The 25,707-nt window shown below is 41.6% G+C and overlaps 2 long non-coding RNA genes across 4 annotated transcripts; both read right to left on the reverse strand.

The window, feature by feature from the left end:
- Window positions 1–1,732: 1,732 nt before the first annotated feature.
- On the reverse strand, window positions 1,733–7,170 carry LOC134483025 (uncharacterized). 3 transcript variants are annotated; one of them, XR_010059826.1, is made up of 3 exons: window positions 4,590–7,170; window positions 2,955–3,311; window positions 1,733–2,881 (listed from the first exon to the last, which is right to left on the reverse strand). It is a non-coding gene; the product is annotated as an uncharacterized LOC134483025 (long non-coding RNA). The 3 variants fall into 3 exon arrangements; XR_010059824.1 differs by lacking the exon at window positions 2,955–3,311; XR_010059825.1 differs by lacking the exon at window positions 4,590–7,170 and having other exon boundaries at window positions 2,955–4,501.
- Window positions 7,171–19,200: 12,030 nt separating this feature from the next.
- Window positions 19,201–23,784, reverse strand: LOC102556416 (uncharacterized). The gene is made up of 2 exons (XR_597004.4): window positions 23,730–23,784; window positions 19,201–19,954 (listed from the first exon to the last, which is right to left on the reverse strand). It is a non-coding gene; the product is annotated as an uncharacterized LOC102556416 (long non-coding RNA).
- Window positions 23,785–25,707: the final 1,923 nt, after the last annotated feature.

Below are 25,707 nucleotides of genomic sequence, written 5' to 3' on the forward strand. Positions count from 1 at the left end.
TAAAACTGTATTCTTTTCTTCCTTTCTTTCTTTCTTTCTCTCTTCTTCTTTCTTTCTTTCTTTTTTTTTTCTTTCTTTTTTCCAATGCACGGTTTCTCTGCATAGTCCTTTCTGTCCTGGAATTCGCTTGTAGACTGGGCTGGCCTCGGACTCCCAGAGATCTGCCTGCTTCTGCCTCCTGTGTACTGGAATTAAAAGCATGCACCACCACACCCAGCTAAACCTCCCCCTTCAAGATAACTGGAAATTAACTGACAAATGGCAAACAATCAAGTAAAAGGAGACTTGCGGAATCGAGCACAAGGTCTTCACGGAACAGCTGTGAAAATCAAGCCATGCATGACAAAGGCTAACAAATCAACCCCTTAAAGTCTGAAAACTTGTTCAGAAAGGATGAAATGGTGCTTTGAGTTCCTGAAGGGAGTACATGGGGTGGGGTGGGGGGGTTGACTTGGAAATATATGCAGTCAAGTTTGTGTCTCAAGCGTTGTTTCTAGTCCTAAGAGGTTGCCCCTTCCAGGTAAGGAGACGGAACCGTCTTTACAAAGGTAAAGATATTCTCTCTGTTTTAGGCAGCAGAGAGAACACCAAGGTATACTTCCTGTTCCAGTAGCTTCTCAACTTCTTCTTTTTTTTTTTTTTTTTTGGTTCTTTTTTTCGGAGCTGGGGACCGAACCCAGGGCCTTGCGCTTCCTAGGTAAGCGCTCTACCACTGAGCTAAATCCCCAGCCCCGCTTCTCAACTTCTATCAGCTAAAAATAATCCTGCTGGATGGCATTTGTGGGACAATTCTCTGTTGCCTTCAACAAGTTTTGTTTTTTTGTTAAATTTTAAATCAGACACATTTCGGTGTGTTTGCAAGACCACCTGGGCATTTTGTTTCAAGGTGGGCTCTGATTCAGCAGGTCTGGATTGGAGACTTGACATCCCCAACTTCTAAGCCAGGATCATATCTGGGAATCTCTGGAAATCGTATTGGGGGAACTGGTTGTTAGATCCCACAGCTCAGAGATATTAACTCTGACACATTCTTACCTTCCAGGTAACCCTAAGCTTGGGTCAACTTTTGTGTATTTTTTTTTTTTTTTTTGGAGCCCAGGATAAATAAGAGCTTTCTCTGACATGCACCAGTTTTCAATTCAAGTAAACATTATTCTCAGGAGAATAAAGTTCTGCACAGACTCTTGGAAATAAAGGGGGTCTTTTCTTGTTGAGCTCCTTAGCAAAAATCACAGAACAAACCTTTGGAAGTGAGAATGTGATGTCATCCACTAACATTTATGGAATGGTGTCTCTGCTTCAAGGACTGAGCGCACAGCTATTATTTCATTTAAATATTTAACTTAAGCTGTAATGGCTTTACTAAATACCATTTTTGAAGCCCAGGTTTAACAGCTTGTGATTCTTGGCTTTAAATACGGTGTGCCTAATTTCTAATGTACCAAATAATGTCAATTTCACTTCATCTCCCTCACTTTCCGCCTCCCCTCCAAGGAATGAGGGTTAGAAATGAACATCTTTGTTCATGAAAATGACTGCTTGAAGAAAAACAATTAAGATCTTACACATGGGAAGCAAAAGCGCATCTGATGAAAGTGAAGAGAAATTTGAATTATGATTTACTGCTTATGAAAATGACTTTGTTTATGAAATGGAGTTTGGCAATCGCGCTCAATGAATATAGTAATTTAAGCCAATTTTGCATTAAGAATGAGTCATAATAAGAATTCTCTATTGTGACATTGTGAGAGTTTAATGGCCATTTGTTTTACAGCAAGTTTCTGAAAGAATTGGTCAAGTACCAGAAGCTCAGTGATGACACATGGCTCACGAGGAATTGCTTTGAACGAAAACACTCCTTTTTGTTTTTGAAACAAATTTGTGTAAACACGAGATCTATTCCAGTATCTGTAAGTCACACTCTTTGACCAGAAACTTCAAAGGGCCAGCTATGCCTTTTAGGTCATTCTTTTTTTTTTTTTTTTTTTTTTTCCGGAGCTGGGGACCGAACCCAGGGCCTTGCGCTCGCTAGGCAAGCGCTCTACCGCTGAGCTAAATCCCCAACCCTAGGTCATTCTTTAACTAAGTTAAATCACTTCCTGTGTACTTATTGCGTGTGTGCATGGATGCACAGGTGTGTGCACACGTCAGAAGACAGCTTCTAGGAGTCACTTCTGGAAGTCAGGGCTTGGGGCTCGATGATAGGCACCTTTACCCGCTACCCCACCGTCAGTCTCATTTCTAAGCTGTATCCGTGTGTCTTCTAGGGCAGCAGAGTTAGACAGTGCGTTATTGCTGCATCTTGAGCTCCATGTTTTTCTTAAGCCAACAGTGAGATGTGGGTTGGTTCAGGATTTGTAGCTCTTCAGTCCAGTCATAAAAATATGAGCTTTTTCTTTCTGTGAGTCCTTCTTTAATGATGTGGAGTTGTCTAAATGTTTCTCGTAGATCCTCCTCAGAGTTTTACTGCAGTTCTTCCAATAAATGGAAGACCTTCATCTCAAACAATCAGAAATCCACATTGATTTACAAATGTTACTGCTATTGTAATTGTCCTGGCCTAGTTTCAAGAAATGTTATCTATGACCCGAATCACAAAAAATCAATGAACACACAAACTGATGTTGCCCATTTTCAGGAAAGAGTAAGATGGCAGTCAATTTTTCAATTGTAAGGCGTGTGTCTTCATTTGATTAAATAGTTCTAGAGTTGCGTTTCCGGATTAAAAAAGCAATCAGCTGGGGAAGGGCACTCATTCATTTCTGAGTTTGTCACTCTTCTGACTCGGCTGCCTAACTTGTTTTACGTAGATAAACATGCATCATCTCTAGGGCTTGATCCAAATCACACAGGACTGGATGTTCACACAGTTTTGTAGGCTCTGTTAAAAAAAAGATACATTTATTTATTTATTTATTTATTTATTTATTTATTTTTACTCTTCTAAGACTTACAAAGAGAGATGGCCAAAGAAGCTTGGCGTTGGGGATACTCTGTAGTTGAGATGTAGATGATGAGTCTGATGGACTCTGATGGTAAATCCACCTCTGGACATAGCAAAACAGGGGCAGGAAGCTCAAGTAACCCACACGCTCATCTGAGTCTGACTGACTTGCGTGTGGCTTATGGAATTCATTTTGTTGTATGGAGCAAGCCCCGTGCTGTGGAAAGCTTTCAACTCCTCCGGATGTGCTGGTAAAAGGTCTTTCCTCAGCACTCAGCAGAGAATCTTGTGGACTCATCCACCACACGGTCAATTCGATGCTTCCCAAAGCACTACCACAGCAATCTGATTCCTTGAGTAATCATTCCTAGGGTTTTCCAAAACAGCATCCAAAATAAGTTTTAAAACAGTTATCTTGCTGTTTAATCTATTAGCCAAGATGAAGATTTTTTTTAAAAAAACCGAATTGTTCACATTTATGAATAATTAAGCAATAATACAGGTAAGCATATACACAAGCAAATTCATAGCAAGAAAAAAAATCAATCAAACAAACACACAAAAAAGCAAGGGATGGGGGAAATCCAAAGGCCTTATAGGACGCTCCACAAAGGAAAAAAACCCCGAGGTCCTTTAGGATGTTCCACAGCATGGAGAAGGTGTGGGTGTGCAGTTTCAGCAGCAGACACCATCTCAGTAGAGAGAAGACATCCCTAAGAAAGCGAAGAGAAGATTTCCACCTTCAGAGTAGGTTCTCAGGAAGGGCCACACAGGGAGGCTCAGTCAGAGCAGCAGGTGAAGGCTACAGCATTAAAAGCAAGGTCTTCAGCATCAAAATCAAACTGTGGTCTCTAGACTGGGCAGTCTCACCCAGAACCCATTAGATAAGCAAATTATCAGGCTCCACCTTGCCCTCCCACCTGAGGCGCAGGCTGTTTCCAGAAACCAATACTAACGCTCCTGGTCTCAATTAACCTAAACCATGCATTTCCCGAAAGAATGGGAAGGCAGGTTAAGATTAAGAAGGGAACTCTAAGTTAGCTAGGACGGCTAGAAAATAAACGGGAAGCTGGGAAGTCTGTCTGTGTAGCACAGTGTCTTAATCGGCGTGGCCTATATAAATTATAACATTGGCTGCTGCATTCTAAAGCTGCTCATGATTAGACATTTGGCATCTTCATTTTTATGCTACGGCCTATTAATTTGCACCAATATGCCATGGTGAGCCCACCTTAAATTGTTTAATAATCAACTTAATGCTTTCATTTTATCGTAGTGAAAGCTAATTTAATGATTATTAGTTAGTAATAGTCAGAGGAAAACCCCAACTTTCAGTTACAGGAAATCCAATGCAAACCCAGCCACGTTATGAACACCCATCAGATATAAGGAGAGTCCTTCCGTGTGAATGGATGTGGCTGTTTGTAGAAAGTTGTCAGTGGGAGTACCCTTTCTCAGACATCATTTCAAACAAATCCACCAGCTTGCAGTGGAGTTAGTTAACAGAGAGGAAGGGACCCAAAGGAGGGGGCAGTGAAGGAGAAAAGAGTGGCTCTTGTGAAGGATGAGTGACGGAGCGGGAAGACAAAGTGATGAGGAGAGACAGAAGGAAGAAATACGCAGCTGGGAAGTATAAAAAACACACCTCAAAAGTCGGACAGCGGAGAGGTTAGCGCTGCCACTGGGCTGCCCGGCTCAGTAGGTAATGAGTGTCACCCAGCAGGTCCTGCTACGATCTGCTCTGTGCCTCTGGGCACAAGCTGACTGTAATACCACTGGACGGCTGCCCTGTAAGTGTTTTCTTAAGTCTGAAATCTTGGCACTTTTTACATGCCCATCCATAAGAAACCTGCAGAGTGAGAAACACACAGCAACATGGACTTGTGGAACCCCGTGTGTGAAGCGAGAGTGTTTACATAAGTCTTACACAATTTGACAATAACGCAATTTGACAGAAGAGACAGGTTTGATGAAATGTCTGAGCCTTTTTTTCCCCCCCCTTTTTGGCATTATTGTTGAGTGGGTAGAACAGAACCATGGGAAAGCCGAGAGCTGGCTCCGGTTCCTGGCTCTGTGGCTGAAATCCTGTGATTCAGGGCAAGAGACATGGCTTCAGCCCGAAATTATTACGGAACCGACTGGGGGAAGAGTGGTGCGAGGGTTTGCAGGAGCTCCAGTCTTCTGGGGTTTCAGACAGCAGCCAAGCCACACGCGCCTCAGCCAGTCTCCTCAGGTCAGGTTGTAAAAAGAGAGCTTTTGATGCCCAAACCTTAAATGGTGTTAGTGTTGGAGCCATGCTGGGCAGCTGGACAAGGAAGTAGGACAGAGGTTTGGGAGAATGTGATAAGAAAGGGCGGTGCTCCCTTTGGAAATCCGTCAGACTGTGGAATCAGTGCCTGAATGCATTAGGCAAGCTTCAAGGGCCTGGAGCCAGGAAAGAGGTTCAGAATTAGAAGGGACACGAGAGTTCTATCATCAGCAGAGGTAGTGGGGGTAAGCTCTGACAGAGGGTCAGGGTCAAGGGTGCAGAGGACAAAATGGCAGTCATCACCGACAGCTTCCCAGTGCTCTTGGTGGGCCACTTACACAGCCAGCGATGTCACTGTCTTCTTACAGGATGCACAAAGGCACTGGTGAAACAAGACTCTCTGGTTACAGAGGAGGGAACCGAGACACGGAAGTTAAGAAGATATCCCCAGGCCACGGCTCAAAGACTGAACATGATGCCACACCATGGACATTTTGCAGGAATGGAAGCAGAAAGGGATGGGTAGTGTTATGCTTTAGATGAAAAAAAGTGCAGGTGTTGGCTTATGGGTAACCACTGCAACCAGAACCGTTCCTCCCTGCATCCTTCCCGGCATCACAAAATGTAGACGGCTACAGGAGTTGCCATAACTTTCATTCTGGAGAAACACAGTTTCACTCTCTATTTCCCTGCTCTAGGGAGAGTAGAACCTGGGTGTTCCTCCAGGGGCTAAAGGCATAGGACAACTGGCTTTGATCCCTGAATGGGACGTTGGCTTGGGTAACATTATAGAATGACAGACATAAATAAACTCTGTTTTATTTACAGAAAACAAAGAGGAAAGTAATTATTAATATACGTGAACCAAGTAGTCTTCCAAATTTGGTAAAATCAACAAGTTGAAGCTATTTATTACAAAATGTAGATACCAACATTATCACACTTGCTCTTCTCTCTCTCTCTCTCTCTCTCTCTCTCTCTCTCTGACACACACACACACTCACACACACACACACACCACACACACACACACAGAGAGAGAGAGAGAGAGAGAGAGAGAGAGAGAGAGAGAGAAACACACATCCTAAAAGTCTAAGATTAAATTTGAAAAACCTCATTTCAATAATGTAATGTTCTTTTAGTTAAACTTTATTTAAATGTATAGAATGTATTCTTAAGTGTGTATGTGTGTGCCCACTTGTATTTTGTGCACCTTGCACATGTGTGCTGCCTATAGAAGCCAGAAGAGGACATTGGGTCCCTTGGGGCTAGAGTTATTATAGTCAGTTATGAGCCACCAAGTGGATGCTGGGAATCCACTCTGATTTCGAATCCATCCCTCTGACTCTGTCAAGCTCTATTTTAAGAAGAACAAGGTGGTGGTTAATCTTGAGGACTAGCACTTCAGTGTACAGATGAATGTCTTTCTTCTTCCAGAAAGCTTACTACCTGAGATGAATTGATGAATTGGTGCCCTAATTTTCTTCTCAACTGTGTCAGTTGGAAAACCTTAAGGCTTTTAAAAATAAATCTTAATTTCTCCTTAAATTTTCTTTAACTGGGTTAAATTTTCTTTAACCACACCTTGAAGAGTGAACTTTAAAAACAGTGCTTCTAATTTTGGATTTGGTCCTGAAGCAGCATAAACACCATAGTGTAAGCTTTGCAAACCACAGTTCTCAGCTGCTCGGTGCTTAGACTTGATAATCGCATCCTTAGTGCCCTCGTTTCACAGATGAGGAAACTGGAAAGTAATCCAGTCTCATAGGATAGAAATCTGGGAAGCCAGAGACAAAGCTATATTTTATATTGCCCAACACTCTCGCTCTGTTCTTTTTAGTTGTGGGAAGTTTTCCTGACTATTCCTGGAGTTTTCCCCCCTTGTGTACAAAATGAACACCCACATTCAGCTTTCTTCCAAAAAAAAAAAAAATAACAGGAAGCAGAAGAGTTGAAAACAAGGATTCAAAGAGGTATTTGTGCACAGTTGCTCTTAGCAACAAGATTTCCCAAAGTCAAAAAAGAGAAGCAACTCAAGTACTTATAGATACACAGTGAACAAACAAAGTAGGGTGGGCACACACTGTGGGACGTTCAGCTTTTAAAAGAAAGGGCTTTCTAATGCACACCACAACACACATGAACCTTGAAGGCAAACCTAGTTCAATAAATCAATCAGGAGAGGATAAATACCAGCCATGTGATTCCACTTACAGACTAGTCCGCCTCACAGAGACAGGAAGTAAAAGTGTAGCCTGGGGAGAAGGCAGGGGCGCCAAGTCCAAGTTGCTATTTAGCGAGTAGAGAAGGTGAAGACTGTCTAGTGGTTTGGAGGTAGGTGGCGGTGCTGGGTGATAGTTAAAGAGGACACATTTGTTAATTTTGCTCACTTCTTCAATAAAAACAGCATGTAAAAATAACTTAGGAAAAGAAGGGTTTATTTCTGTCACAGTCTGAAGACCTAGAGCATCATGGTAGGGAAGGAGGATGGACGGACAGACAGACAGACACACAGACACACTTGCTTGTTCATACCTGCTCAGACCAGGAAACAGCGGTAAATTTTTACAAGCAACTTTTCCCCTTGGTATTCACTCCAGGACTCTACCTGACCTACTTTCAAGCCTGGGTTTTCCTTCATTGATTAAGCCACTCTCGAGATGCCCTCCTAGTGCTACATCTAGGCAATTCCAAACCCCATTAACTTGACAACCAAGATTGGCCGGTGAAGATGGTAAATTGTATGCTATGTTTATTTTACCACTGCGCTGTTCTGTTTTGGTTTTGAACATGGGGGGAAAAAATCTGTTTTCCCTGAAGGTTTGAAGACTAATTGTCTCATTGTTCTTTTTTTCTTTTTGTATGTGAGTATGCTGTCTTCAGACACAGCATCAGATCTCATTACAGATAATTGTGGGCTACTATGTGGTTGCTGCGAATTGAACTCAGAACCTCTGGAAGAGCAGTCAGTGTTCTCTTACACGGAGCTATCTCTTCAGGCCCCTTCCTATGCTTTATAGCAGGCTTTCACGGAAACGATGGTTTTAGCATATGAGGTAACCTAAAGGTAGAACACACTCTTGCTCCATCCTGTAATTTTACATTTCAGATTTATCAATCTACTTGATAAAAAAGCAGAAGTCAGTAGAGTATTTACTTACTTCAGAGGACTGATGATGTGAGAGATAAGAACACAAGATCTTATCGGATCGAGAAGCATTCTCTAAATCCATTTTGGACAAAGACCGTTAAGATGCCTGTTAACGTCCCCAGCTCCGAAAAAAAGAACCAAAAAAAAAAAAAAAAAAAAAAAAGATGCCTGTTAACAATGACTCAAAGCAAAGAACGGTGAACCCTGGTGCTTACAGTGGAGAATAAGCATTTTGGAATCCTAGCAGGAAGACTGGAGTCTAAACTCTCAAACTTAAAACTGTATTCTGCTGAGAGAATCATTTTTTATGATATGCTTACTGCCTTGGCCTATCAATCTATAAGCATGGGTGATTCATTTTTATACAAAAAAAGCAGTAAAAGCTATTAAACCAGTATTTCTATTTATGTTAAAAACTGGATAACTTCTGTCTGGAGTTACTGAGAGGATCACTGTGAATATCAATAAGTTGTCATTTTTATTTTGGGTGGAATAACTTATAGACATTTTCTTTCTTTTTAAATTAAAACAGTTATTTTATTTATGCATATTAGTGTTTCATTTGCACATTTGTCTGTGTGCTATGTGTGTGCCTGGTGCCTGTGGAGGCCAGAATTAGGTATCAGATCCTTTGGAGTTGGGGTTACAGAGAGTTGTGAGTGGCTTTGTGGGTACTGGAAACAAATCTGTGTCCTCTGGAAGAGCAGTCAGTGTTTTTAACTTCTGAGTCATTCCTCCTACCTCTGAAATTTTTCTAATGATTAACAATATTTTGAGAAATTTCATATTAATCAAATGTTTAGATTTTCACAATTTGGTTTTATATGTTAAGACTCCATCAACTCTTTCCACAAACGTTAAGAACGTATGACCGGGGGTTGGAGAGATGGCTCAGCGGTTAAGAGCACTGCTCTTCCAAAAGTCCTGAGTTCAATTCCCAGCAACCACATGGTGGCTTACAGCCATCTGTAACGGGATCTGATGCCCTCTTCTGGTGTGTCTAAAGATAGCTACAGTGTACTCATATAAATAAAGTAAATTAAAAAAAAAAAGAACTTATGACCTATCTAAAAGTCTTATCTTGGGCTTAAACAATTTTTAACTGTTGCTGGCCCTGGAGATAATCTGTGTGTTTTTTGGAAGAAGGGGTTGTTCCTCACTCATAAACATTATCCTCAAAAGTGACGACAAACTGCTAATTCCAGGATTGTTGTCCTTGTTAATGTGGGAGTTGGGAATTGCCTGATTGTCAGATGTCAAACCATGTTTGATATCTAAATAACCCCTATAATACCCTTATAAAGAAGGTCTGTACTGGACAGAGTAGTGGAGGCCCTGACAAGATAGGAGAAATATGTTACTGGGTTATCTTTGTTAGAACTCTTTTTTTTTAAATCATAAGATCTGGGCAAAACAGAAGGTTAAATAAAACGAACAATGGTACTATAGGGATAAACAAGGAACAAAACAATTTAAAACAGTAGAAACCACCTTTCAACTCTCTTTCATCTTTTACAGGACCCTTGTCCTCACCCCATTAGATTGCTTCAGGCAGCTGTCTGTTTTTCAGGTTCATCTGTGTCTACCTTGTGCTTCTTTACAGACATGGATACTTGTGTCTGCATTGGTCGACTGTTGCCAAGCATGTGTCTTTATGTTCACGTCATTTTCAAATAGGCATTGATGACCTTAGTTGGAGAATTGAGTGCAGATTTTTAAAAAGCAACTTCTAGAATTTGTCAATGATAGTCCTTCTTTACCCTTCTGCACTCAGGGAGATAGAAGATGGTGCTGACGGCTTGCCTGCCTTTTCATTTCTACTTTTCGGCCTCTTTGCTCTAAAAACTCTACAGCCTCTACAATCTTTTGCAACTGGAAGTAACCCAGGACACTTAGGATCACTATTATAGAACTGAAAAGTGCTAGTAGAGATTGTTGACACATTGGAAAGTGTCTCAACTTGTTACTCCCTCTGCTCCCAGTCTTTCCCTTTTCCTCCCTCAAGATTGAACTATGGAGTGGCCATCTTGGAGTCCCAAGGAGATGAACCCACCTAAAGGCCACACACAGCAGAGAGATAAAAAGCCTACCCAGTTCTTGGGAGGCATAGCAGTCACTCTAGTCAGCTTACCCCTAGACTCCTTGTTATAACTATGATAATAGATTAATAATAGCCTAAAGTTGTTTAAAACTTCTCTTCTTGGCTTCCCATTCATAGGAATGTTTGAAAGCAGAAATTTCAGAAGCAAAGAAACACTAGAGCCTGTAATGAATGGTATATCCCTGGGCTAACTTGCTTAATTATGAGGATGTTTAGTTAATATACAAATTATGAAGCTTGAAATAATTGGCTCTGATCACCATCCTCATTATTCTCATTAAAGAGATTTTTATTCAGTATTCATTTGCACAAGGAAATCTGCTCAGCTGTTTACCTGGTGAATGGCTTTCTACGCAGGGAAGGTTCTCCCAGGCTGGGAGATCATTGAGGAAATGAATGAGTTTTCTCCAAGCTGCTACTAAATATTGGAGTTATTTGCATCAGTATCATAACAAATTCTCCAAATAAGAAGTTATTTATGAAGATTCAGTATTATTTAATATCCATGTAAAACAAACTTAAAGCTGTCACCTCATTACATCTTTTATAGTAATGTCATTTTTACTCTAAGTCCTGTGTAATTTCTTGAGGGAGGATAGAAAATGACACAGTTGTGGTTAGCAAGCTGGGGAATTTCTTCTCACTGTGGGCAAGCCCATGGGTGGTTCTCATTGTAGGTATCATCTGTTCCATTTGTTGAAACAGAAAAAAGAGACTGACAGCAGCTTTGTACACAAAGAACAGAGCCCCTTCGTGTATACCCACAGCACCTGGGCAGCTGCAGGAGTTCACGTCTATTTAGTCTCAGTGAGTATAGCATTGAGGGAGTTGACTGTCCACTCTTTGCAATGTATCCCTGTCTCAAGGACAAGGGCTTGAAGCCTTTTCTGTATTTATCAGAAGAAGCATATAGTAAAAGATTATTATTATTATTGTTATTATTATTATTATTATTATTATTAGTAGTAGTAGTAGTAGTTGTAACTTTTTCTTTTTTGCTGAAATTTCAAGCATTAAGCCACAGAACTGATAGTGATGACATGAGTTGTCTCTGTTTGCATAGTTTCTGGAATCTGTGTTCAGGCTCACTGGAGGGAGAGAGATGTGATTGCTCTCATGGCCTTCTGCTTGGCATTCCTTGTCCCCAGCCTTTTTCTTTTGCTGACTTACTCATTTAATTTTGGGCACCATTTTTCATTAGTTTGTGTAAATGTTGACTGATCAATACATCTGGGGCATTATATAAATCTGTCTTTGTTCTTAGTCTGCATTAGTTCAGATTAGTTTCCTTGTAAACAGCACTGAACTCTCAGATAACAGTTGTATAAATGATAAAAAATTGTTTATTTCTTCATTAAGTAAACTAGCCACAGAGGTCAGAAATAAAGGACTAGCAGGAATCTTTCGAGTTTCCTGATTTTTCTGATCCACTGTCTCTAAGAGAGGGTCTTTGTTTTCATGTTCGAAGTCCGAGGCGAAAAGGGGAGCTCATTTCCAGCCTTGTAAGGAACTGTTCAGTAAATACTACAAACAATTTGGTTCTGTGTCATTAACCAGATCTTCACATGGTCACATCTAACTTCAAGAGAGGCTGAAAAATACAGTCCCGTGTCTGGGCTCCTGGACCAGACTCTAGACAAGAAGAGAGTGACTATGGGGCCCAAATTAACTGTCCCTGCTGTCATTTGCAAAGAACTGTAAAAGAGGGTATAGCTACTTGTGAATGTGCTGGTTTCTGACATATGGGCTATAACTTTTGTCCCATTTAGCACCTGAAATGCTTTCTCCTCTTCCTGGAGGCTATATGGGAGCCAGATGGTGGCTAGTTATCAGCCACAGGGGTTTATAATTTCTCTCCTGCTTTGCTTGTTTGTTTGTTTTTTGTTTTTGATTCTATGGACAAAGGACAGGCTCCTGTTTACCTTATTTTGCTTCTAGACTCCATTTTTTGCAGTGAAATGGCTTTCCAGTAGGACTTGCCTGGCTTTCCTTGTTTATTGTTGAAGAATAGGGTGTGTTTCAAGTGTAAAGCCCACCTTAGGACAAAAACCAATTGCCTGATCATACCACATGTTAAAGAACTTTGATTTCCATTTGGAGATAGAATTTTAAAAGTCTCACAGCTGTGAAAGCAGTTAGAAAAAAATCAAAAAGTTCTTCTCAAACCTTCTGCTTCTGTAAACAATGTTACTTCAGGGCTTATCATGGCAGTGATTGGGCACTGGACCCTGTTTTGTGTTACTTGGAACAATGCTATCCTTTTGTACTCTACCCAAGAACGAGAATAACAAAAGATTGTCATGATGCCCAAGAACTCATTAGTGAGAAGTCATAAAAGCTTAACCATTAGATAATTTTAGTTGTAACTTCTTGAGGTCTCCTAACAGGAGATTTTTTTTAATATATTTGAAATATTTATTAGCAGAAGTTCCATTCGTAGGAAGGCTTTGGGCACAGATTACGATGTGATTTTCAAAATAAAAACAGTATCTACCTATCATATGAAAAAAAGGAGATCCTTTGCTCTGATTTACGTTTCAGGAGAATTGTGGCAGCATAATTTGTTTACCTTGGACATTTAGATGAAATAACACCACAATGGTCAGAGTGGATTTGTTGTCTCCAATGATTGTAAGTCCTTCTGCTCCACTGTAAAGACCACAGAATACTGAAGACAGCACAGTACCACAGAATAGAGAGATGTTAGCAACTGCTCAGTGATTCCCATATGACTCTTCTTTAATTCAACTCAATTTAGCACACTGCAATAAATCAATGGAATTCAATTTAATTAAACCCTGATCAATTATATGGTGGAAGCATAAGGAGAAGCTGCTTCTACTGGGGAAAGTATATATGGATGCTCACAAGAGAGGCGCGTGAGTCACACTGTTTAAATGCCAAGGTGCTTGACATGAGACGCAGTTAAACCTGCATCCTAGTGTTTGCCTGACTTTAATTGGATTTGCAGAAGGTGTTCCCGAAACACCCTCAGGAGATGATGCCTGGCACCTACACATCATCCTCCACGAAGGTGAAATCTGAGATGATTATTTACAGGGAAAAAAGTATGACATCAAAACTTTATCTGTGCACTTCAAATATGAGATATAAATTAATGTTTCTGTCATTGGGGAGGGAATTTTCTTTCCTCCTCCTCCTCCTCCTCCTCCTCCCTTCTTTTCTTTTTCTTCTTGTATCTCATGTTTTTCTGTATCCCTGGAGTAATTTATAATGACTGTATTATTTAATCTATTATAAAACTACAAGCACAGCGAATGACATTTGGCCTTTGATGAATCTGGGCATTGAATTAACAATGTCTTAGAAGTTGTTCATGGCTCCTTCTTAATGTTTTACCTTGTTCATTTTTTCCCTCTTTATTCAATTTTCTTTGAAAACTAAAAAGTCCCATTAAGTATAATGGATGTAATAAAATTTGGGGTTTAGTCCCAAAGTAAGAAGAGTTGAATTTATTATGATTTTTAGACAAAATGTCACCCTGGGCCACTGGATTCCCTCAAGACTGCTGACGTGAGGTACCTGCAACTTGTCCCTTGCTTGGGATTTTGGGATGATGACACTTGGTATGGCCTTGAAAAATTTTTTCAGTCTTGTTCATTTCAGTGGTTACTTTGGGTGGAGAGAGTGACTTAAGGAAACCTTTCTGTTGTGATAGAAAGAATATCGCAAGGGCTCAGCGAGGGGGAGTGGGGAATGAAGGCAGGCTTTCTGACTGTTGATGCTATTGCGGGATAAAGAAGCAGGGTGGCAGTAGCTTTGAGTTGGTGAGAGTTGCTAAGTAGCTCTCTTAGCCTCAGGTGACATATCTGCAAATAACAGGGTTGGGATTGTCTCTCAGGAAAAAAAAATGCTATGAGGATAAATTGAGGCAATGGATGAAAGTGTTTTTGCATAATACTGAGCTCAAAAGAGGCAGCAGCAGAGGTCAGCTAAAGACGATTGTTAATTACAACTTTTCATTCAATAGCAGTGGAGTCCTTTGCATGTGTTGTGTATATCTGTGTGTGTCTTCTGTATGTGCCTATGCTCTTGTATGCATGTGTGGGGCAGTCAACACTGAATGCCTTCCTCTACTACAATTTTATTTTACATTTTCCAAATAAGTGCTTCCCTTAAACTTGAGGCTCACAAATTGTGCCAGACTGACTGGCCAGCAATTCCCAGGGATCTTCCTGTCTCCCATCTCCCCATGGATTACAGGCCTCTACCACTACTCCTTATTTGTAACTGCTAGGGATCTGAACATAGGTTCTAATGCTCGTTCAGTAAACACTTTACCAACTGAGCTATCTCCCCATGCCCTACGAGAGATCATTAAGGTCAATATTTTCCTTGGCCCCCTCTCATCTGCTTTAATATTTTCCTGTTGAAAACTATGAACATACCAGATAAAAAATGTTGTGGTGGGTAGAGACAAGGGACAAAAGAATTTTACACATGCTGAGTTCCAAGTAGAGAGTCAGTGGATGTCAGCTAAGGACACTAAACTAAGACACTAACTATTGTACAATAGTTCAAAAACTGGTTTAAAAGTGCATATTAACTTGCTTATATTTTTCGGATAACAGAGTCAACCTGGGTCCGGGTCTCAGACATCAAGTGTTGAGAGGAAACATCACAGAGACACAGCTAATGAAGGAATACCAGTTCCTCAACAATCCTCCTCCCACAGGCTGTATGTTTCATGTAGCTAGTTACACCTTTTCCTGAGCCTGTTTACTGTGCAGGTTGTAATTGCTCTCAAAATTATAAAATATAATTAACATTTATTCAGCCAATAAAGAATCAAGTTGAAAATGAACTGGTTTCGATGAAAACTAAGTTAAAAGTGTTAGAAATACATGACGGCACAGCTCTGTTATAAAGAAATTTGACCAAGTACAGAGGATTCAACTATGAATATTGGAAGAGAATCTCCTCGACATCTAGAAGGGTTTTTGTTCTCAGACGCGAGGTGGAGTTTGAGTGTAATTTCATAGATGGTATTCTGGCTGAGCTGTAGCTCAGTGGTAGAGCACTTGCCTAGGTTAGGCAAGGCTATCAGTCCTATCCTCAGCACTTCAAAGAAAAGAGTCAGTGTAGAAGTCCATGATTTTAGCTCTACATAGCACCACCACCACCCTCCCCACGAAGGGAAAATAACTCTACAAACCCATGGAATAACTATGCTGCATTTGGGGGTGATTTTCTGACCTGAGTTTTAAAACAACCTAAGGCTTCACTGACAGGGCTTGGCTTCCCATTTCCGGGCCTTAAAGTCTTCAGTCCGGCATCGCTCTTGTCCTTGATCCCACTTCAAGACTTGGGAAATGTTGGTACTTTTAAATTTGATTCTGCTTGTATTTCAGGTAGTATTTACCTAGTGGAATTGAATAAGCCACCAGTTTTACTGTCTATGGTTTGGCACACTTAAGTTTGTCCTGTTTCTGGAATTCCCAGATGTCGTTCTCTCTGCTTAACCTTTTTGCAGAGGGTCAGCTCCGCTAAAGCTGAGCATTTAGTTCTCACGAATACGGATGTGAATGGAGATGAATGTGCGCGTTTTCACATGCATGACTGTGAATGGAGAAAACCATGTGTGTTTGTTACTTTTTGTCACTGTGACCAAAATATCTGAAAGAAACAAGGAAGGCAAACACTATTTTGGCTCCCGATTTGGTCCCTGGTCATTTGTCCCAGTCTGCTGAGGCAGGTGTCATGGGCTTGGGAGAACTGCTCACTTTCTGGCCAATGGAAACCATAAAGGAGAAGGCAGGCACACCATTGACACTTTTTGGCTGTCTCCATTTTGTCCTGTGCAGGTCACTAACCCCTGAAACAGTGCCAGACACTTTCATGCTGGTTTCCTTTCTTAGTTAATCCTCTCTGGAATCCACTCCACAGACACACCCAGAGGTGTGCCTCATCCTTTCCTAAGCACTCCTAACTCCAATCGAGTTGACAACTAGGATTAACTATCACAATAGTCAACACGCAAATATGTCCTGTGACAGGAGATAATAAACATCCTTGGGAAAGGATAAAGCTCCGAAAAATAAGATAAAAATAAATAAATCAATAAAGAGACCAGAGTGCACGGAGAGTAACTTGTTAGGAAGAGTGGTTTAGACAAAGTGACGTTTCAGTGTAGTCTACACTGAGAAATGGGCACTCCAGACCTCTGAGCAAGAGCTCTCTAGAAAGTATCCCATAGACTGGGAAGCTTGAAGGGAGGTCAGCCTTTGTCTCTGGAGGACAGGCTGAGAGATGAGTGTGGCTGAGGTTCAGAAGTGAGAGCAGGGGCTAGAACTTTGACAGCGCAAGGGACTTTATAGTCTTTCACCAGAATATTTGGAAGTGCCAGCGAAGTCGGTGTATGTATGTATGTATGTATGTATGTATGTATGTATGTATACACACACAACCCATATATAGATATATAGATATAGATGTAGATATAGATGTAGATATAGATATAGATATAGACATAGATATAGATATTCCAGGCTGACCTTGAACTTCTGACCTTCCCATCTCTACCTCTTTAGTGCTGGGATAACAGCCATGCATCACCATACCTGGTTTATGAACAACAGGGGTTTGAACCCAGTTCCCTGTGCATATATTAAGAAAGCATAATGCCAACTGAGCTAACTCCATCCTGAGTCCACTTTGCTTGCATTTTGAACTCCTTCTTCCTTTTGTGTAGAGATTAGCTAGCAGGGAAATCAGGATAGGAATCAAAATGTTTACTTATTTTTTTTAACATAAATTTTAAGTGGCACATGGTTGATATCTCTTACTCTTCCCCTACAAGTAAATATTAATAACGTAAGGGCAAGGTTCATGTTTACTTTGTAGTCACTTTTTTCCCAAAGCACCTACCCGCTGGGCACATGAGAGTGGTTAGTAAATATCTGTTTATGACAGGAAACAGAGGTACACCATTGTGAGGGGTTTGAGTCTGTGTGTGAAGGGAGCGGGTGTCAGGAAACTGTTGTGTGGAGGAAAAGGAGAGGTTGAGAGCCCTTACCACTCACTGAGGATCTGGACTGAGTGTCTGGCTCCTGGTGGATACAAGTTTTGCACTATGACTGGTTCCTGGTAGATGTGAGACTTGCACCAGGCCTTGGATTCAGCCTGAAATAAATCGGAAGCTAGTTTGATATTTTTCCAGTGACTGTAAAAATGCCAGTGCTGGATGGGAACTCTCTGTGTCTGGCATCCTTTAAACTTGGGCTGTCCCAGTGTTTTTGGCAGGGTGTGACTCTGGGGGCTTCCCTAATTTCAACACTGCAAGCTCTTGGGGAAAAGAGAGCTGAGGTATTAAAGGAAAGGGTTCTTCAGCATAAGAAACAGATGTAGTAGCCTTTGCTCTGGCTTCTTCCTGTGGGTCATTTTCCTGTTAACACAGAGTTTGTGGACATTCTCATTTCTGATAAGAACAAAATAAAATGTTGCTTACAGACCTATTTCCTCTCCTCGCCTCCAGATCCCCAAGTTTTGCTTATCATGAAACCTTGCAGCTGCTTCTCGATTGGTCTCACGTGGTGCGTATTGCTGGGGCTCTGTGTGTTGCTACCAGCATAGTGGAAGCGTCAGCTCTGTCCTCCCAAGGGTAGCTCCAGTCACAGCATTGTTACCATCCCTCCTGCTACCACTGCTGTGATCCTCGTGGTTGTGTGCTTGATGCTTATAGAAGCAATTTGCATCATGCTGTGCTATGGGGAAGCCTCTTACATATGCATTATTTAATAGTAACCCCCACCCCATGCTGGAGTCCAGCAGCCTCCAGCACAGGTTACCTGAGCAGACACACATGTCATGCTCAGAAGTAAAGATGCACTCCTGGTCCAAAGACCTGTGTGCAGGGAGGAGAGAGAGGGGAAACTGTGATCAGGATGTAATATATGAGAGAAGAATAAAGAATGAAATAAAACAAAATAAAATAAAAACGAGGGAAAGCCCTGTATGATCTGAGCTCTTCGTTAGAAAAGACTTTTGTATAGTAGTTAATTAAGAGCACAAACATAAGAATGAAAACATCCCCATCTGGTCCTTGGAAGGCTCCCTTCCCCAGTGTAGGAGAATGCTAGGGCGTTGAGGTGGGAGTGGGTGGGCAGAAGTGGGAGCATCCTCATAGAAGCAGGGAGCACGGGGAGGGAGTTTGGGGGGGAAGGGGGATAACATTTGAAATGTAAATACATAAAAGATCCAAGAAAAATAAAATTAAAAAAAGAAAAATCCCCATTGTTCTCCGAATCCACTATGCCCATAGAAGTCCAAGCGCTTAACGTGTGTGGATTGATCATCAGAACTATGGGCTCAGAAAAATGGCAAGCCATGCTTTCTTCCAGCCTCTTTATAGCTCATGTTTAGTCTCGAGAAAGCTCGGACAGCTTTGGCAAAATGGTGACTTAAGTGGATTTTAGGAATATGTTCATGCTGCCTTCTCGTTGCACACGTAACCCGGCTTCACCACTCACGGACCAAGAGGTTAATGGGATCTGACTGAAAATTGACTGCACTATGCTGTCTAAGTTACACGTGAAATCGGCCACACTACCTCACCCAGGCACGGTGCTCAGGCTGAGTGAAACATTCTCTGATAATTAAGAGGATTAAGGTGGTGATGATGGCGAAGCTAGGCATATCAGGTCAGCGGACATCATTAACCGGAATTGGAGAAAATCTCAGAAATTTCAGGACAAAAAGAAAATTCTAAACTAGATAAATAAAAGACTCACTGGAGATATGTATAAAACACGGAATTTGTTGCACCATAGTTAATGACTTGAGTCCTGCCCAGTACCCCTGAGGCCACTAGCATCAACTGTAATTATCTTTGAATTTCTCTCCAGCTCCTGCTGCGTGTGGTGCGACTGTACTGACTTCGGTGCTTTCTATTGCTCAAAATCCTGGCTTATTTAGAGCTTGTTAATGGCATCATCTAGTTTTTAATTGGTCAGCTGTCAAAAAGTTCGAAAATATGAATAATCTCTCCCTGAGCAAAATCGGAACCTCTTCGGATCCAACCTGAATTTACCGTGCAAAGGAGACAGAAGCCGTCCAATGAATGGGAGGCACCCGGGCCTCGACAACTCAAAGGCATCCATCCTCCGTCTACCCAGTTCTTCATCATCGGGGTGATCAGCCTGTCACTGTCCATATGCTGCCTGAGGCAAAGGGTTAGTGCTGCTGAGGGTGACATACCCCGCAGCTGCAGCTGTGGCCGTTATCGGTGAGTCACATTGCATTTGTGCTTTGTCTTGGGTAGATGGATGGAAGGGACAACAGGCCACCATTAAGCCTCTTGGTGAGACTTGCTGAATACAGCGATGAAAATCTGACCAGCGTGGCCATTAAAATCTGAGCTGTTACAATCTTCCATCTGTGCACCCTTGACTGCATCCTTCTGTTTCCCAAGTCTTCATGCATAGAACTACTCATGGGGTTATGTTCCACATAAGTCTTCCCTTTCTCTGGGTGAGGCAGACGTTGCTGAAGCTTAAGGACAGAGAAAGAGAAAGGCATTATAAAACGTATGTAACAAAAGCTACCAAAGAAAAGGACTTAGGGGGATTTCATTTAAATGATAATATAATAAAGAGAAACACAAGAAGACGAGAAACATGAAAAAGAATACCAAACAGCCAGGAACAAAACTGGCAGAGCAATTCACACCAGGCAGAAAGTGGAAAAACATGAGGAGGTCAAGCTCAATAGGCTGACTCCTCCCATGAGGCCCAGCAATTCAGGCTTTAGGTTTATTCCCAACGGAACTAGATACGTGGTGAGACAGGGATTGACTCTACACAGGCAATAAGGACAAGGGACCCTGGTAAATCACAAGCCAGTTATGTAGCCTAGAAACTAGAAAGAGAAGTGATGTCATTAGCAGTCTACGAAACATCTAAAAGGGGTTGGGGGAGAGTGGACAAACATGACCACTCCCCTGATTGGAGAATGAATACATGATCACCTCTCTTGTTGAGTCAAGGTGAATAGCAAAGGGTGTGCAAGTCACTCACTGGGTCAGCCAGTGATATGTTGGCCTCCATTGGATTCCCATCCTAAGACTTACAAAGGCCAGTGGCAGGAAACGAACCAGAATCCCTTGTCTTGGGACAATTTTCCCTCAGGAGCTTTTCCTGAATAAAAATAACATCCTCTATACTTGCTTACTTACCCACCTTTCTTATTCATATTGATCCTGAGACAATAAACTGAGAAGCCAGTGACTCAGGGTGACTTTGGTGACATTTGATTATCTGATACCTTAAGCTCCCTCAGTTAAGCTCACTAGAACCAAGCGATTCTCCATCATTCTAAGAAAAAAACCCACCTCAGTGTCCAGGAAAGAACTGCATGGGGATGGAGAGATGGCCTACTCATTGAGTGCACACTGTTTTTCCCACATTAGGTGGCTCACAAATGTTCTGTGTTCCCATGTCCCGGCCTCTGGACAGCTCTACCCTGCTCCTTAAACACACATGTACACTTTAAAATAAATATATTTTGTTGTGATGTTTTGGAGACAGGGTTTCTCTGTATAGTTTTATAGACCAATCTGGTCTTGAATTCAGAGATCTGCCTGCTTCTGCCTCTTAAGTGCTGGGGCTAAAGGCGTGTGACACTACACCCAGCTTAACCGTGCATTTCAAATATAAAATGTGATGCCTGGAACCCGTTCTGACAGAGCTGCTACATAGAAGTACTATATTATTCCCGTGAGCTTTTCCAGATCTTCAATATGGATGGGTCCATCACTGTGTCTGAGACATAGGCCCGTGGTAAAGGAAAAGGGAAACTCAGAAGTACAGGCAAGGATATTGGAGGCAGAAGATGTAGGAGAAAAAGCAACAGGAAGGCCTCTCAGTTTTAAAAGGTTCGGGGAGCTGGAAGATCAGCTCACTAATCAAAGTATCATTTGCTCTTTCAGAGGACCTAGGTTTGGCTCCCAACAGGATGTCTGGGAAACTTCAGTTCCAGGGCATCCGACACTCTCTTCTGACCTCAGAGGGCCCTGGGTACATACATTTTCCACATTCATACATTTATGCAAAACCTCTATACACATAACACATCTAAAATAATTTAAAACAAAAAAGCTTGAGATGTAATTAAGGAGATAGAGTGCTGCCTTATGTCCCAGCATGACCTAAAGCCAGGGGAGGAGACACATGCTCTTTCTGTCAGCACTGGGGAGGTGGGGCAGAAGATCACAAGTTCAAGGTCATCCTCAGCGGAGTGCTAAGTTCTCTGCCAGTTTCCAGGGTATGAGAGCAAGGCAGTGTGTGGGGGTGGAAGGGCAGGGAACAAAATGGCTCAGGGAACAGGTACAGAATTCAGGCAACCCAACTCAGTGTCTATTGGTGTAGAAACTTACTGGGAGATCTTGAAATGGTACTAGCAACACAGGCAGCTCTTCCCAACAGATCTGTAACTCACACAGAGTCTGTACCAGTCCCTGTGAGGGGACTATCTTACTATCTTACTGTCGTACTATCGATTTTATTGTCTTCTTTGCTACCTTTCTCTTTTCCTTCAAAACTTTAGCATTGTGTGATTTTTAAATGACATGTCCCCTCTAAACCTAACATCTTAATAAAGTCATTTCTCTTTGCTTCAGAGTTTATTCCATCTAAATTCCCATGTTTGGGCATGGTTCAGCGTGCAAAAACACGTCTACCAAGCCTGAGGACCTGAGCTCAATGCCTTGGATCTGCATGGTTGAAGGAGAAGAACCAAGTCCTCTAAGTTGCCTCGTGACCTCTGCATAGTTTTTGAGACAGTATCTCTCGCTGGTTTTGAACTTTCCAAATGAGCTAGGTGACTGGGCAACCAGACCCAAAGGTTTACCTAGCTTTGACTCCCTTGTATACCACCCAGAAAGGCTTTTTTAAAAATGTGGAGTTTGGGGACTGCACTCTGATTAAAATAAGACAAATTAGAATAAATAAACAAAAACTCAATAATTTTCTCCAAGTGTTCAAATAACTCAATGACAATAAGAAAAAGATATCTTAGAGTGGAATGAAAATGAAATTAATTCTCAATATTTTCTAAGTAAAATATCTTTTTAACTCTTATATCACACAACCCATGTGTGCTGTGCTACCGATCACAATAAGTTGTGCATAAAAAACAAGGGCTTAGTAATTGCCCTTCTATGTACATACACCAAGGCATTGAAAGCAGAGATGCAAACAGCCCGGTGTCCTCCGGCAATCCTAAAACCGCTCTTCATGATAACTGAGTGAAAACGGGACAAACTCCCACGAGCCGATGAGGAGATAACACACCGTGGGAGGATAGCCAACCTCAGAGAAGAAATGGAGTTTCAGTACAGGCTACAACACAGCTCAATCTCGGTAACAACGAGCTAAGTGAAAGGGAGGCACAGAACGACTAACCAACATCGATTTCATTTCTATGTGGGCCTACTTTGGAGTCTGTAGAGACAGGAAGTAGAACAGAGATGAGTGGCACCTAGAGGGACGGGTTCACAGGGAGTGTTTACCTGGTGTTTAGGCTACACACGTTACAGATATGTGAAGATAAACATATCCATATCTAGTTTTTATGGAATCATGGGAAAGTTGTCCCCACTGGGTCTTCTTATAGCTTTGCTACAGTAAAGAAAGCATGCTGTTCCGTTCCTAGGTCTCTCTGTCTCTGTGTCTCTCTCTCTCTCTCTGTCTCTGTCTCTCTCTCTCTCTCTCTCTGTCTGTCTCTTTCTCTTTCTCTTTCTCTTTCTCTCTCTCTCTGTCTCTTTCTCTCCCCTAGACCAAAGATCAGGTCCATATGGTGTCTTGATAACCCCATCACTGTGAAGTGTCTGAGCTGTTCTAGGCAGCGCCATATTTCCTTCCAGCGGGGGTAGTGGGGTGGTTGGGGGTGGGGATACATTGCTCAGCCATTCCAATGTTTTTTCTGTTTTCCTTTCCACATAACATAAAGTTTGATTGACTCACATGAAATTGTACAAGTTATTAAAAATCAAGAAGCTACGACCATCAGGCAGAGGCAAGATTTCCTGGTCACCCCCGCCCCAGCCGCCATTCTCCGGTATTACTTTCCTTTGAAAGATGAGGTTCCCTTATAATAAAAATGAAATGTAACTCTCTCAACCCTGCTTTTAAAGAAACGATTTCTGGCTATGGCTAAAGAGGCTACACATAACCACAAAATAGCAGCAGCTCAGAAACTTCAGAAGGGGGAAGGGTAGAGGCCAAACTTTTCCTTACAAGGCGCCCCTTCCCCAACCATGAGCACTGACCCACAGTTGCCGTTATCTCGCGTGTACAGACAGAACTGCTCTGAACGTTGTTGCAGTCAAGGATCTAAGGCTTCTCAGCATGGTAGACTTTTAATATTTTAAATTTGCTTTTAATTTTTACCGTGATGATTTTTTTATTATTACCATCCTAGCATTTTGTTGTTGTTGGTTTATTGTTTCTGGGTGGAATCCTTTGAAGTGAAGTGAAATTGTAGTCATCAGACACCCTTTAATCTTTCCCTTTCTCTCCTGCTCACTCTGGCAGCTTCTCTTTTCTTTCCATCATGCCCAAAGCCAGATAACACTTTCCTGCTGAGAAAATTTTAAAGCCACCACCCAGCTCTAGCAAATGAGGGCTGTCATGGTTTGGGGATGAGAAAATCTACTGCAGCTCTCCCAGATCTAGAGTTGATAGCGGGTAATTGACAGCCGGAAGGACTTGGTCTCCTGGCAGAGTCAGAAGGAGGGTGAGCCCTGTGGGCTTCATTTGGGCAGAGATAAAACAGGTTTTCATTTGGTACTCACAGAGAGAGCATAATTAACCTTTTAGAAGTTTAAGGATGATCAAATTGTTATTCATTTTGCAAATGAGAAGAGAGAGCTTTCTTTCCTGCCAACAAAATGCCAGCGCAGATTTCAAGGTCACTGGATGATCTCTTTGAGGAAAAGAAAGACACACAGACACACAGACACACAGACACACACACACACACAGAGAGAGAGAGAGAGAGAGAGAGAGAGAGAGAGAGAGAGAGAGAGAGAGAGAGAGAAAGAGAGAGATCACATTAAAGCACTCAGGGATGGAACAGAACAAATGGTTTCTTTTCCTTTGCTCCACACTAACAATCAGTGCTAATGCTTAGCACACATCTACTTGGGCATTCTGAAGAACAATGGCACTAACCTGTCAGAAAACGAGTATAAGCCTCCAAGCGGCACTGGCAATGTGTTGGTATGTTGATGTTTTTTTATAGGTTAGAAGGTAGGGCATTTTTTGATATAAACACATTTGTATGATGGCCGGTATAACATTGCTACCATTCGAGAACTCGGCCTTGCCAACGGCAAAGGGCCAGGGCTTTAAATGTTTGTTTGTTTGTTTGTTTTGTTTTGTTAGCTGTTAAGTCAGTGCTGGGCAGGACTAGATGAGGCTCTCTTGAGATGGCTGTGGGCTATGCAATGGTTGTTAGGTGAACGACCTTGCTTTGTAGCTGTGTTCTTTCCCATATCACATACACTTCATCTACTGAACTCAGTATGGGGAAGAAACGTTCAATGGCTATTTCCATTAAAAGGAAGGAAGGAAGGAGGAAAGAAAGAAAGAAAGAAAGAAAGAAAGAAAGAAAGAGAAAGAAAGAAAGAGAAATGCACTCACAAAACACATACATGCACTATAAAATCTATGATAATTTAAAAAAACTGTACTAAAATACGAAGAATTATTATATGTGATGTCACAGAGCTGTATCGGCATTATTTATGTTTTGACTCATTTGTCTCAGTATTCTATGCATTCCTTTATCAGTTTATCCTTCCACCCACATATGCATCCACCCATCTATCTTTCTTCTGTATCAGCGTTTTCTCTGAGTCCTAGTGAGCACGGGGTATGATATGTCCACATCTCCATCTCTATAGGATTATTATATTATTGTAGTTATAAATCACTTAAGAATAAATGTGGACGTATTTACTTTCTATTGGCTGGGTGTGTATGTCCTAAGCTACTGATACCCACTCAGAACAGCAATAACCACGAGACAATGAAAAGACTGAAATTCAAACAGTCCACGGTAAACTTTCATTCCTATTTTACCAATGCTCCACAATCATGCACTTCGGAGCAAATGTACTGCGGTTAAGAGAGAATTCGAAATTATATTTGATTTTTACTCTTTATGAAAACTAATGGATAAGATTCTCAACCTTAACGTTTGTCTTTCACAATATGTTTTCAAGAGATTGTGCCCTTCATTCT

The sequence above is a fragment of the Rattus norvegicus genome, chromosome 18 (assembly GCF_036323735.1).
Source record: "Rattus norvegicus strain BN/NHsdMcwi chromosome 18, GRCr8, whole genome shotgun sequence".
Lineage (NCBI taxonomy): Eukaryota > Metazoa > Chordata > Mammalia > Rodentia > Muridae > Rattus > Rattus norvegicus.